Genomic DNA, 14,664 nt, shown 5'->3' with positions numbered 1-14,664 from the left:
GAGGACAAGTATTAATACGCACCATCAGCATTCGGCGTTACTGAGGACAAGTATTAATACACGCAAATTTTACTCAGCGTTACTGAGGACAAGTATTACTAAACACCATCAGCACTCGGCGTTACTGAGGACAAGTATTAATACGCACCATCAGCACTCGGCGTTACTGAGGACAAGTATTAATACGCACCATCAGCACTCGGCGTTACTGAGGACAAGTATTAATACGCACCATCAGCACTCGGCGTTACTGAGGACAAGTATTAATACGCACCATCAGCATTCGGCGTTACTGAGGACCAGTATTAATACACGCAAATTTTACTCAGCGTTACTGAGGACAAGTATTACTACACACCATCAGCACTCGGCGTTACTGAGGACAAGTATTACTACACACCATCAGCACTCGGCGTTACTGAGGACAAGTATTACTACGCACCATCAGCACTCGGCGTTACTGAGGAAAAGTATTAATACGCACCATCAGCACTCGGCGTTACTGAGGACAAGTATTAATACGCACCATCAGCATTCGGCGTTACTGAGGACAAGTATTAATACACGCAAATTTTACTCCGCGTTACTGAGGACAAGTATTACTACACACCATCAGCACTCGGCGTTACTGAGGACAAGTATTAATACGCACCATCAGCACTCGGCGTTACTGAGGACAAGTATTAATACACGCAAATTTTACTCAGCGTTACTGAGGACAAGTATTACTACACACCATCAGCACTCGGCGTTACTGAGGATAAGTATTACTACACACCATCAGCACTCGGCGTTACTGAGGACAAGTATTACTACACACCATCAGCACTCGGCGTTACTGAGGACAAGTATTACTACACACCATCAGCACTCGGCGTTACTGAGGACAAGTAATACGCACCATCAGCACTCGGCGTTACTGAGGACAAGTATTAATACACACCATCTGTACTCAGCGTTACTGAGGACAAGTATTAATACGCACCATCAGCACTCGGCATTACTGAGGACCAGTATTAATACACGCAAATTTTACTCAGCGTTACTGAGGACAAGTATTACTACACACCATCAGCACTCGGCGTTACTGAGGACAAGTATTACTACGCACCATCAGCATTCGGCGTTACTGAGGACAAGTATTAATACACGCAAATTTTACTCCGCGTTACTGAGCACAAGTATTACTACACACCATCAGCACTCGGCGTTACTGAGGACAAGTATTAATACGCACCATCAGCACTCGGCGTTACTGAGGACAAGTATTAATACGCACCATCAGCACTCGGCGTTACTGAGGACAAGTATTAATACACGCAAATTTTACTCAGCGTTACTGAGGACAAGTATTACTACACACCATCAGCACTCGGCGTTACTGAGGATAAGTATTACTACACACCATCAGCACTCGGCGTTACTGAGGACAAGTATTACTACACACCATCAGCACTCGGCGTTACTGAGGACAAGTATTACTACGCACCATCAGCACTCGGCGTTACTGAGGACAAGTAATACGCACCATCAGCACTCGGCGTTACTGAGGACAAGTATTAATACACGCAAACTTTACTCAGCGTTACTGAGGACAAGTATTAATACGCACCATCAGCACTCGGCGTTACTGAGGACAAGTATTAATACACGCAAACTTTACTCAGCGTTACTGAGGACAAGTATTAATACGCGCCATCAGCACTCGGCGTTACTGAGGACAAGTATTAATACACGCAAATTTTACTCGGCGTTACTGAGGACAAGTATTACTACACACCATCAGCACTCGGCGGTACTGAGGACAAGTATTACTACACACCATCAGCACTCGGCGTTACTGAGGACAAGTATTAATACGCACCATCAGCACTCGGCGTTACTGAGGACAAGTATTAATACACGCAAACTTTACTCAGCGTTACTGAGGACAAGTATTACTACACACCATTTGTAATCAGCATTGCTGAGTAGTATTAATACGCACCATCATCACTCGGCGTTACTGAGGACCGTTGTGAAAAAACGCCTGCGCGGCCGAACACATCACTTTTATGCCAACGTGCCTCCAATTAGGTTAAGACCAAGTCAGCTAACCAACATCTGATCCAGCGTCTTAGTTTAACTCCAGTGTAGCGGGCGGAGTTTGTTCCCCTCAGTTCACTCTAGGCTGAACCCCACTCGTTGTCCAGGCCTCTGGTCTTTATTGAAAGCGCTCTGAGGTAACGGCTGTTATATAAATAAAATGTAACTTTAATGCACCAAAAATATAGATCCAAAAATAAATGTTTCTGCAGCCTTAATAAGATCATCAAGACTCAAATACAGAAAACAACTTTTAATTTGAAATTACAAACAGGCTTCCTGTTCAGGTATTTACAGCTGCAAAAACATAACATCTTTATAAAAAACAACAAACAGTCCTCTTTTTTCTGCGTCCGTGCAGTCCATTGTTATTAGACTCCCAGAATGCTTTGCGTTCAGACAGGTGTCACGTGGGTAGAGTCCATTTCCTGTTCACCTGCTGATATGGCATCCTTACTGACACGTCGCTGTCCTTCTGTTTCTTCTTCTTCGCACTTTCGACCTGCAGGACATGACAGCTCGTTACTCATTGTACAACTCTGACGATCGATAAAGTTTCTTATCGTTCATTTAATCTGCCAACAACAACGACATCGATACTTAAAGGTCAGCTGTGATTGGCTGACAACCCGGTTCATAGGATCGTGTACCGGGGTGCTCAGAGACCGGCGTGTTGGTCGCTGCATGACGAGGGAACGCTGAACTCAAAGTTAACTCACCTCTGTCGTAGGCTCCGTCCCCTCCTCTTCAGGCTCCGTGGCTGCACCGCCAGGCCCCGCCTCCTCCAGTTTTGCCCTCTTCTCTTTCTTCACGTCCTCTGCAGACGGCGTGCCGGGCGTCACAGCTTCGCCGTCGCTCTCTGCCGCCTCCCGCTTCTTCTGCAGAGCACAAAGGTCAAATACTCGTCAGCCAACACAAAGTCAGAAAAAAACGCCATCAGAAAAGGTGGTCGCTGTGACAAAGTGCTCTCACAGCGGCGTTCTGCCCGCCCCCTCATGAAGGTGAGCCCCCTCAGGTGTGGGAGGGCCCACCTCTGACTAGAGCACCAATTTAAACATTAGGTGTAAATTAAACAGTCAGCAGCCCTGAAGGTTCACAGATTCAGCCAATCAGGAGCCTCTGTGGATATTTATGTCAGCTTTATTTTCACATCGAGCCCGTCTGAAGCTCCTGGGGAAGAAACACTTCTGATTGGTCGTCTGACCAGGTGAGTTTACCTTTGCTGAAGCAATCACTCACATGACTCCTCCGTCACCTTGGAGACCCTTTCAATGAAAAGAAACAAGATTTTAAATTGGTACACACCATCAGCACTCGGCGTTACTGAGGACAAGTATTAATACGCACCATCAGCATTCGGCGTTACTGAGGACAAGTATTAATACTCGGCGTTACTGAGGACAAGTATTAATACGCACCATCAGCACTCTGCGTTACTGAGGACAAATATTAATACAAAGCATCTGTACTCAGCGTTATTAAGAAAAATGTATTAGTACACACCATCAGTACTCTGCGTTACTGAGGACAAGTATTAATACGCACCATCTGCAGTCGGCGTTTATATCATTATTTTATAGTGTAAAGTTAGGATCACAGTGTTAAAACTCTACAGCTCTGAGTGTATGCGCTCCTTTCTGTATCTAACTGCCCAGGCACGTGTGTGTGTGAGCAAGTTCGTGTGCTTTGGGAGAAAAGGGAGGGAGCATCAAAAATACCTTGCAAAGGAAAATATAGAAGCAGATTTTGTATTACAAAACATACATCAATATAGTCCATCACAGTAAGAATGTCCTGTTTCTAGCACAGAGCACAAAAAACACCAGTTTATTCCACAAAAGTCAGGTTATGGAAGAAATGGCATGATCAAGCAGAGTGCATGCAGAGGACACAGAGAGGAGGAGCAGGCAGTCAGGGACTTTCCAAGACTCAGGTGCAGTAGGAAAGAGCCAAGAGATGATGTGAATCCAAGAAACAGAGCTATAAAAGGAGGTCCAAAAGGAGGTGAAAGTCAGTCGTTACATGTATTAGTACGCACCATCAGCACTCTGCGTTACTGACGACAAGTATTAATACACGCAATCTTTACTCGGCGTTACTAAGGACAAGTATTAATACACGCCATCTGTACTCAGCGTTACTGAGGACCTTTGTGAAAAAACGCCTGCGCGGCCGAACACATCACTTTTATGCCAACGCGCCTCCAATTAGGTTAAGACTAAGTCAGCTAACCAACATCTGATCCAGCATCCTAGTTTAACACCAGTGTAGCGGGCGGAGTTTGTTCCCCTCAGTTCACGCTCTGGATCTGAGGTCAACAGGAAGTGATGCCGACCTTCTCTCCCATGACTCCAGACCGGACTCGCCTCAGTTCCTGCATCTGACCTCCGACCCCAGGACCAGACCCAGGTGAACACACAGAGTCCGGATGCAAAGTTCCCACCTCACAGCTCACCCAGAAGATGCCTGCAACACAGAATCACGTGACCTCTGACATCACCGTGACGTCACTGATGAACCTAATCAATAGTCGTTCGATACGTGACTGCCGATCAGTGATCTTACCCAGCCTCCTCTCGGGGTCGTATTCGATCAGTTTGCTCTCGTAGATCGTTCGGACTCTCAGCTGACGTTTCACGGCGGCGATAAGCAGCAGTCGCTGGAACAGAGCGTCAGTGTCTGCAGGGCCTGCAGAGCTTAGAGGGTTACATGACAGCCAGCCAATCAGAGCAGAACAATCAAGAAAATATCCAATCAGGAAGTGGTCAGACTTACCCGAGCCAGTGCGTGTTCGCTCTGTATCGCATTGTGCAGCCGAACGATTCCCACATACTCTTTACCTGCAACAAACACAGAGTAGTGAGGGGGCTGCTGGGCTTCAGTGTGCTCACATACCACATGGAGACGTTTCTTAGTCTACAGAAACAGGAAGTGGTCACTGTACCGGCACTTTGCTGGGACTTGACCAATCGCGTGGCTCGATCCAAGCAGACGATCAGAAACCCGGTGACCTTCGGGTCGAGCGTCCCAGTACCCATAGGATCCTCCTGATCCACGCCACAACCTCGTGAGACGACAGGTTCGCCGGTTTGTCCAGGTTGATGAACCCCGTCCTGACAGGAAGCAGAATAAACATCTATTCAAGCATTATTAGCTTAGCATTAGCTGAAGGTTACCAGACAGTGCTGTTTGCATGTTAGCTTAGCATCACTCGGTTACCTGACATAGTCATGGATGTTCCTCTTCAGAGGGTTGCTACCAAGCGGCAGAGGTGTGTAATGAGCTGTCCGGATGTTCAGTTTATCAAAATTCTGCAGGAAACAAAATGAAAGTTATCAGATTTCACTTTCTGTATGAAGACAGGAAAACACATAGCCAGGCTCTTATTTTGGTAGCGCCGTCAGTTTCGTGCTCTGAAACTGATGCGTCCCGTGTTTGATATTTTATCTGCTTGTTGTTCCAAAGTGATAAATTTTTCGTATTTTAAACTAATCTGCTATAAGTCTCAGCACCATGTGATCAGTACAGGAAGTCGTCTTGGTGGCACTCGCGTCGAGTCATGCTCTCTGTGCAGTTTCGGTCATCGCCAGGCAGAACGCCGAGACGACGTCGGCACCGCGGTGGAGAGGCCCCCAGAACGGGGGCAGAGGCGGAGACCGCGACAAGATGGCCGCTCAGAGAATGAATAAACTGGTTCATCACTTCACACGCTAAAGACTAAACTTCAGGTTTTGATGTTTGTCCCCTTCAGGGAGCCGTAGTCTCACCGTCAGTAAGTAGTAGTAGTTCATTGCGACGTGTCCAGCGAGGCGGCTCTGGCCTCTGGTTTGATGAAGAAGTCTCCGCTCTGCTGGATCTCCTGTTGCACAAACACACGGCGTCACCTGTCTGAACAAATGCACCTGAAGCTCAGCCAGGTGAACTCCGACTCACCCCCACTTCCTCCTCGCTGACCGCCTTCGTCTCCTTCACTGATGCTGCAAACACACGAGCAAACACATTCGGTCATCAAACCTGCGGTCAGGTCCAGACCCCCCCCCACAGAACAAGCAGCTCTGGGTAACCATGACTACATTTCTCACCATTTAATGAAAATCCTGCTTCACCTCATGATGCATTTATACTTCTACAAGTACTTTAACATGCAGTACTTTTACTTTCAGTGTACTTTAACAGTGAGGCCGCCAGGAAGCACGCGGTCCCACATTAACAGACTCGTGACACTTGGACCTCCTGAGAGAGCGGGGGAGGTGCACGAACCGAGACGAACTAACGCACACAGGGTTCAGATTAAGAACTTGGGTAACACGGATCCGGACAAAGTTCGGTAACTTTAAACCGGATTACATCAAGAACTGCGCGCGACGGAAACTAAAAACCAGTAGTACGAGACGCGGTGCACTAAAGCCGGAACCAGATGCACTAAAACAAGGTCCACTCTAGAACCAGGTAAAGATTTCAGATGTTTGCAGAGAAACGTGGACTCACCTCCTTCTGTGTCCGCCATCTTCAACTGAGCGTCTGTGCGCACAGCGCGGCTTCTTCTTCTTCTTTTTGTAAGATTCCGGCAGTGTAGACGCTTATGAGCGTATTACTGCCCTCCACAGGTCAAAGTTTGAACTAAATTCTTACATACAATCCTGTGTCATGCAAGAATTGAAGGACTGCCTTGAGATCAGTTTATGCTTGTCACTGTGCCCAAACAAAGAGAAAACAGAAAAAGCCTTAACTCCAAGTCCTGACAGTTTATTAAAGAGTACATTTCTTTCTGCCCTATACTTTCTGCATTCCAGGAAAACATGCCCTATTGTCTCAAGACTCCCACATTCACACAAGCCAGAAACATGCTTCCCCACAATGCACAAAGAATAATTTAATCCACAGTGCCCCAACCTCAACCTGCACATTTTAACCATGCGGGACAAAATGTTACATAAACATCTCTTCCTAACTTTGGGTTGTATAGAAAAGTAGTGTCTGCCTCTCTGCCAGTTTTTTATTAAGCCCTCTTTAATTTTTTCTGTCAATTCCACTCTCCCTAATAATACATGGACATCTACTTCTCTTCCTAAGCTCTCTTTTGCAATATTATCCACCCGTTCATTCCCCCTCACCCCAACGTGCCCGGGAACCCAGCGTTTTTTTGGAAGCGAAAGTAACCGGTAAAGACTTCAAATAGTAGCCCATGTACCATGTAATTAGAAAGGTGATTTTAGACTAAAACTAAACTAAAACAACGTTTTTTTAGTAAAATTAAGTAGCACTGGGTGTGAAAAAAACACTTCAGTTAAGTGAAATAAAAACAATAACTGATAAAATAATAACTGTTAGGCTGTGAAATGAGGTTTGCAATTAATTTAAGTCCAAATCTTTTATTCTGTTCACCGTGTCACAGCAGCAAGGGAGAAACAAACGAGCAATAGATATCATGAGATATTATCACTGTGTCCAGCAGCAGAATGTGTTATTGAAATGTTTGCCGTGTGTTTCAGGCTGAGTGAGGACATGTGTCGCAGACTTCGGCCTCTCCAATAAGATCTACAGCGGAGATTACTACAGACAGGGCTCGGTCTCCAAGTTGCCGGTGAAGTGGATCGCTCTGGAGAGTCTCGCTGTCAATGTGTACACCACACAGAGCGTGGAGAACTCTGAGATCTACGAGTACCTGATCAAAGGAGAGTGACTGATGAAACCTCCGGACTGCAGAGACGACATGTGAGTCTAACAATTGGGCTAACGCCTCCCTCAGCTCCGCCTGCCAGGTTCCTCCCTGGTGACCCACCGTCACACCGATCTAAAGTTTTAGCGAGCGCCTAAGGACAAAAAAACAGCTCCAAAATGATCATAATTGGGGGGGAAAGCGTAAGAAAAGCTCTCCCAATTCATTTTAATAGCCATTTATCAAGCAGAAACAAACTTAAATACGACATCGTTGCCTTCCAGCAGCCTCCTCCTCTCCTCTCACGGCGCTGCATCCTAATTAGTTACATATGTTTAACAGAAATCTGCCAGGGGCCGCCCCAGGTTTTCTGTCTCCGTCATGTGGTCCAGCTCTGGTTTGTCTTGTACAAAACAAGTCTCTTGTTTTGAAGGAGCAGTTTCCTGTGCAGCACAAACCAACTGCAGGTATAAACCTGCTTTTATCCAAAGCGACTTACAATGTCTACACGTGTCAGAGGTCGCACGCCTCTGAAAAGTCTCGCCCAGGGACACAGTTATCCACTGCTCCATCGCCCCATGGAGAGCATTGTTCTTGCACAATAAATTATGACTGAAAACAACCCACAAAAATAAAACTGCTGTTTTGTCCTACTGGAATGAATATTATAGGCTACTGATGCTAAGCTACAGTAGCCTGTGCAATGTTGCGGTCCATGGTAATGATAATCAGAAAATGGTTTTATTAGTGAAACAGCTGAATCTCAACTGATGAACTATCTGGAGTCAGATCATAGCAACAGTCTAGTTAGTCTATAGCAACATCACCTTCACTGTCTGTACCTCTGTGTGTATATTGTGTAGGCTGCCTCCTTCCCCTCTCTCTCTCCTTACATCCCTCTTTTTCTCTCTATTCCTCTCCTGCGCTCTCTCTCTCTCTCCTTCACCCCCAACCGGTCGAGGCAGATGGCCGCCCACCCTGAGCCATGGTTCTGCTCGAGGTTTCTGCCTCTTAAAAGGAAGTTTTTCCTTGCCTCTGTCGCCTAGTGCTTGCTCTTGGTGGGAACTGTTGGGCTTCTGTAAATATCATCACAGAGTACGGTCTAGACCTGCTCTTTTATGAAAAGCGCTGTGAGATAACTGTTGTTGTGATTTGGCGCTATATAAATAAAATTGAATTGAATTGAATTGAATAGATCATCTAACATGATACTTTCTAACGTACAGCTCTACTCCTCCAGGTTGTGCAGAGATTTTGTTTATGAAAAGAAAATGCACAGATTTCAGTCTTCAGGTAACTCATTGCTTTTACATAAAAGACCCCCCCCTACCCAGAGACCCTTTCTGAGCCACGAAAAACCCTGAGAGGGTCGAGGTTCTGCCAGTGAAGGAGGACGAGGTTGTGATTTCTGCTTCAGAACAGCTGATTTCACTTCAGCATCCTAAACTGTGAGAATCTGAAGTTTGTAGGTGAAACCTGTAACTCCAGGTCTTCTGACACCTTCCCTATTTTCTAATAATGTCGTAATGTTTCTTTCAACGTCTTTTTATTCTCAAATTAAAAAAGTTCTTATTCCTAGGGCGTTAACAGCTTACCTACCTGGTTGATCCTGCCAGTCTATGTACGCTTGTCTCAGGTACAGTGAAACTGCGAATGGCTCATTAAATCAGTTATGGTTCCTTTGATCGCTCCAATGTTACTTGGATAACTGTGGCAATTATAGAGCTAATACATGCCAACGAGCGCTGACCTCCGGAGATGTGTGCATTTATCAGACCCAAAACCCATGCGGGGTGCCTCTCGGGGTGCCCCAGCCTCTTTGGTGACTCTAGATAACCTCGAGCCGATCGCTGGCCCTCGTGGCGGCGACGTCTCATTCGAATGTCTGCCCTATCAACTTTCGATGGTACTTTCTGTGCCTACCATAGTGACCACGGGTAACGGGGAATCAGGGTTCGATTCCGGAGAGGGAGCCTGAGAAACGGCTACCACATCCAAGGAAGGCAAGAGACGCGCAAATTACCCACTCCTGACTCGGGGAGGTAGTGACGAAAAATAACAATACAGGACTCTTTTGAGGCCCTGTAATTGGAATGAGTACACGTATTCTACAATCCTTTAACGAGGATCCATTGGAGGGCAAGTCTGGTGCCAGAAGCCGTGGTAATTCCAAAGTTGCTGCAGTTAAAAAGCTCGTAGTTGGATCTCGGGATCGAGCTGACGGTCCGCCGCGAGGCGAGCTACCGTCTGTCCCAGCCCCTGCCTCTCGGCGCCCCCTCGATGCTCTTAACTGAGTGTCCCGCGGGGTCCGAAGCATTTACTTTGAAAAAGTTAGTGTTCAAAGCAGGCCCGGTCGCCTGAATACCGCACTAGGAATAATGGAATAGGACTCCGGTTCTATTTGTCGAATTTTCTGTGGTACGTGTATCTTGTCCAGACGCACAAAAAATTTGCAAACATGTCAGAACCGGTGAAAAATTTCGTATTCTACAAGTTTCGCACATGGGCGTGGCAAAATGAGGCATTGACGATGAAAAGTTGTGCTATTTGCGAGTTTTCGTCAATGGGCGTGTCCGTGGCGTCGATGATTCGCAATGAAACAGGAAGTTGTTGTAACTTCAGTGTACATGCTCACATCTGGACCAAACTGTACATGTAGGATGAGAGTCCCGCCCTGAACACATGTACATGCTGACATTCACCCACAGTCATAGCGCCACCTGCTGGCAACAGGAAGTGACTTTTAACGAAGCAACCCCCGCCGCACGTTTCACCTACATGCACGAATTTTCTGCGGTACGTGTATCTTGTCCAGATGCACAAAAAAGTCTCTTGGAGCCATAGCCTAAACCCAACAGGAAGTCGGCCATTTTGAATTTTACGGCCATTTTTGGATGATTAACACACTTCGTACTTTAACAAACTCCTCCTAGGGATTTAGTCCGACCGACTTCAAATTTGTGCTGTGCCTTCTAAAGGCATTGAAGATGAAAAGTTGTGCTATTTGCGAGTTTTCGTCAATGGGTGTGTCCGTGGCGTGGCGTCAGAGATCAAGTCTTCGCCATGACACAGGAAGTTGTTGTAACTTCAGTGTACATGCTCACATCTTAACCAAACTTTACGTGCTTGATAACTCTCCCACCCCGTTATGGAGGACCGATCCTGACACAGCCAGAAATAAATACAGAAATAAATAAATGCTCAATAAATAAATAAGCATCCAATTAAATACACAAAAATAAAGTAAATAAATAAATGTAGGTAGTAATTAAATTATACAAGGAGACATAAATGTTTACATTTTAATTAGTGCCTTTACTTATTCACCTTTGTTATAATTACCTTATTTGTTTATTCAACTTTATTTATTACTAATTTTTTTAATGTATTTATTTATGTGTGTGTTTTAATATTTTTGTCTGTTTTATTCTTCCTTTGTATTTATTTACCTTATTTATTTTCACCCATGGTATTTATTTCTGCCTGTCTTTTTTAAATTTTTGTATGCATTTCTGCCTCATTATGCAAATGAGGAGGGGCTGTGTCTCAAGGGGTCATCTTCTCTGCTATTGGTGGACCAGTCAGACAGGAGAGCTCCTACTCTGCCTGCAGACATCAACGATCTTGCCCCTCACACAGTCAGATGGCTTCCTTCAGTGCGCTGAGGTGTTTAACAACTCTGAAGACAATACTACCAGCAATGTCTTCCTTCTCTTTTCACGTAGACGCTCCGACAGACAGTGCTTTCAGTTTGCTGCATGCATGGACACAGAACTGCGGTATAGGGAGAAGCACACGGTCAGCTGGCTGCAGCTAAATCTGGAGTGCACTCGTATTCAATTCTGTATGGTAAATTCAGTTTTAACGGAGCAGAGCGAGCTGACAGGCAGAGTTAGAGACTTTTTCTGTCCATTTCTCTCTTTACAAAGACGCATGTTGCAGTCAGAGTCTTCTCTGAAGAGGGCAATGAAGTCTCAGTAGTACCCAATGCGAGCACCACATACAACACAATTTATCAAATTACACAACGGATATACAGTATGAAAATAAACTGATTGGATTATACTCACAGGAAGTATAAAACCTGTTACATGCGTAACACAGTAATGTCAGGGAAATTACTTTACTTAGAATTAAGTACTGCAGTTGTACATTTGAAATACCTTCCTACCTTTCTGATAGGAAGCCTTCTTGAGGTGGTATAAAACATTTCTTCTTATATTCTGATTTGAGTTGTGGACAACTATGACCACATGAATTAAAAAATTAAACATTTCACTGCCCAAGTCAGCTATAACACAAGTCTTGATCATCAGACTACATGCTGTACAGTATTTGTGGACAGATTTTGTCCCAGGATTTATTATGCATTTCTTCTTCTTCGTTGCATGATTTAGAATAATAAGGTGAGAAATGGGTCTATTCTGAGTTCATCCTGCACTGCAGCAGCTAATAAAGTCCATTTAATCCCAAAAACGCTTTTCTTTTAGGCAGGCTGGAGCAGAAAACAACTCACCTTTCTCAAGTTGTACAGTAATGTCACATGTGTATGAAGGTGGATCAAACAAGCTAATCTTAAATGTCAAAGTAGAGAGGAGCCTAGTAGGCCTATTTATTTTCATTCATTACACAATATGAATAAGCTATGCAGACAGTTGTAAAGAAAGAACATCTTTTTCTTCTGTTCTCTACTTGTTATAGTTACACAGTATTAGGGGTGTGGGCTGTATTAAAAGTATCCACTGTTCTCCCATGCTCTAACACACAGTAACGATGAAATGTGTGCTGTTCTCACATTCTTCCTCTGTATGTACACATAAACAACAAGGCAGGGAAATATAAAAGGAATTTATTTTATTGTTTGGGTACATTATTGTTCAGTGTACATGCTCACATCTGAAACAAACTTTACGTGCTTGATAACTCTCCCACCCCGCAGACATCTACACGTCAATACCGATTTATATTCATAGCGGCAAGTGCTATGTAGCTCCACATAGGGGACACAGGAAGTGACATATAGCACCTTCATGCGGCGTCGGAACCGCGTAGGAAATTCACAGCCGCACCGGCAGAGCTCCAGAATGTGCAACTCGGCCGGCTCACGCCGGACGCGCTACAAGTGCGAGGGCCCGCCCAACGCTGCTTGCAGCTTTAATTAGGGCCCGAGCACGACCGTGTGAGGTCCCTATTGAATTTGCTCGGATTATTAGGGCCCGAGCACGACCGTGTGAGGTCCCTATTGAATTTGCTCGGATTATATATATATATATATTTTTTATTTTTTTTTTTTTTTTCTGCAAAGTAGGCCAAATGACATGGCCTAAACATTCTCGAAAACTCACCAAAATTTGCAAACGTGTCAGAACCGGTGAAAAATTTCGTATTCTACAAGTTTCGCACATGGGCGTGCAAAATGACTCGCTAGCGCCACCTAGAAAATTGGAAAAATTAGCCCCTCGTTCACGTTCAACCTACATGTACGAAATTTTCTGGGGACATGTATCATATCAAGACGCACAAAAAAGCCTCAAGAACCCATAGCTAAAGTCAACAGGAAGTCGGCCATTTTGAATTTTACGGCCATTTTTGGATGATTTACACACTTCGTACTTTAACGAACTCCTCCTAGGGATTTAGTCGGATCGACGTCAAATTTCTGCTGTGCCTTCTAAAGGCATTGACGATGAAAAGTTGTGCTATTTGCGCGTTTTCGTCAATGGGCGTGTCCGTGGCGTCGATGATTCGCATGAAACAGGAAGTTGTTGTAACTTCAGTGTACATGCTCACATCTGGACCAAACTGTACATCTAGGATGATAGTCCCGCCCTGAACACATGTACATGCCGACATTCACCCACAGTCATAGCGCCACCTGCTGGCAATAGAAAGTGACCTTTAACGAAGCAGCCCCCGCCGCACGTTTCACCTACGTGCACGAATTTTCTGTGGTACGTGTATCTTGTCCAGACGCACAAAAAAGTCTCTTGGAGCCATAGCCTAAACCCAACAGGAAGTCGGCCATTTTGAATTTTACGTCAAATTTTGGATGATTTACACACTTCGTACTTTAACGAACTCCTCCTAGGGATTTAGTCCGACCGACCTCAAATTTCTGCTGTGCCTTCTAAAGGCATTGAAGATGAAAAGTTGTGCTATTTGCAAGTTTTCGTCAATGGGCGTGTCCGTGGCGTGGCGTCAAAGATCACTCTTCGCCATGACACGGAAGTTGTCGTAACTTCAGTGTACATGCTCACATCTGGACCAAACTGTACATGTAGGATGAGAGTCCCGCCCTGAACACATGTACATGCTGATATTCACCCACAGTCATAGCGCCACCTGCTGGCAACAGGAAGTGACTTTAACGAAGCAGCCCCCGCCGCACGTTTCACCTACGTGCACGAATTTTCTGTGGTACGTGTATCTTGTCCAGACGCACAAAAAAGTCTCTTGGAGCCATAGCCTAAACCCAACAGGAAGTCGGCCATTTTGAATTTTACGTCAAATTTTGGATGATTTACACACTTCGTACTTTAACGAACTCCTCCTAGGGATTAGTCCGACCGACCTCAAATTTCTGCTGTGCCTTCTAAAGGCATTGAAGATGAAAAGTTGTGCTATTTGCAAGTTTTCGTCAATGGGCGTGTCCGTGGCGTGGCGTCAAAGATCAGCTCTTCGCCATGACACGGAAGTTGTCGTAACTTCAGTGTACATGCTCACATCTGGACCAAACTGTACATGTAGGATGAGAGTCCCGCCCTGAACACATGTACATGCTGACATTCACCCACAGTCATAGCGCCACCTGCTGGCAAAAGGAAGTGACTTTTAACGAAGCAGCCCCCGCCGCACGTTTCACCTACGTGCACGAATTTTCTGTGGTACGTGTATCTTGTCCAGACGCACAAAAAAGCCTC

At 45.3% G+C, this 14,664-nt stretch overlaps 1 long non-coding RNA gene and 1 pseudogene across 2 annotated transcripts; both read right to left on the bottom strand.

Moving 5' to 3' along the window:
- Nucleotides 1-2,323: 2,323 nt before the first annotated feature.
- LOC119888873 lies at nt 2,324-3,483 on the bottom strand. 2 transcript variants are annotated; one of them, XR_005441964.1, is made up of 3 exons: nt 3,303-3,483; nt 2,805-2,963; nt 2,324-2,587 (listed from the first exon to the last, which is right to left on the bottom strand). It is a non-coding gene; the product is annotated as an uncharacterized LOC119888873 (long non-coding RNA). The 2 variants fall into 2 exon arrangements; XR_005441963.1 differs by having other exon boundaries at nt 2,805-3,483.
- A 637-nt stretch (nt 3,484-4,120) lies between these two features.
- LOC119888871 lies at nt 4,121-6,688 on the bottom strand (annotated as a pseudogene).
- Between the last annotated feature and the right edge of the window lie 7,976 nt (nt 6,689-14,664).

Source organism: Micropterus salmoides, unplaced genomic scaffold (genome assembly GCF_014851395.1).
Source record: "Micropterus salmoides isolate LMB-PRFRI ecotype aquatic unplaced genomic scaffold, ASM1485139v1 Ms_hic_scaffold_5, whole genome shotgun sequence".
Lineage (NCBI taxonomy): Eukaryota > Metazoa > Chordata > Actinopteri > Centrarchiformes > Centrarchidae > Micropterus > Micropterus salmoides.
This window is presented reverse-complemented; position numbering and strand designations above follow the sequence as displayed.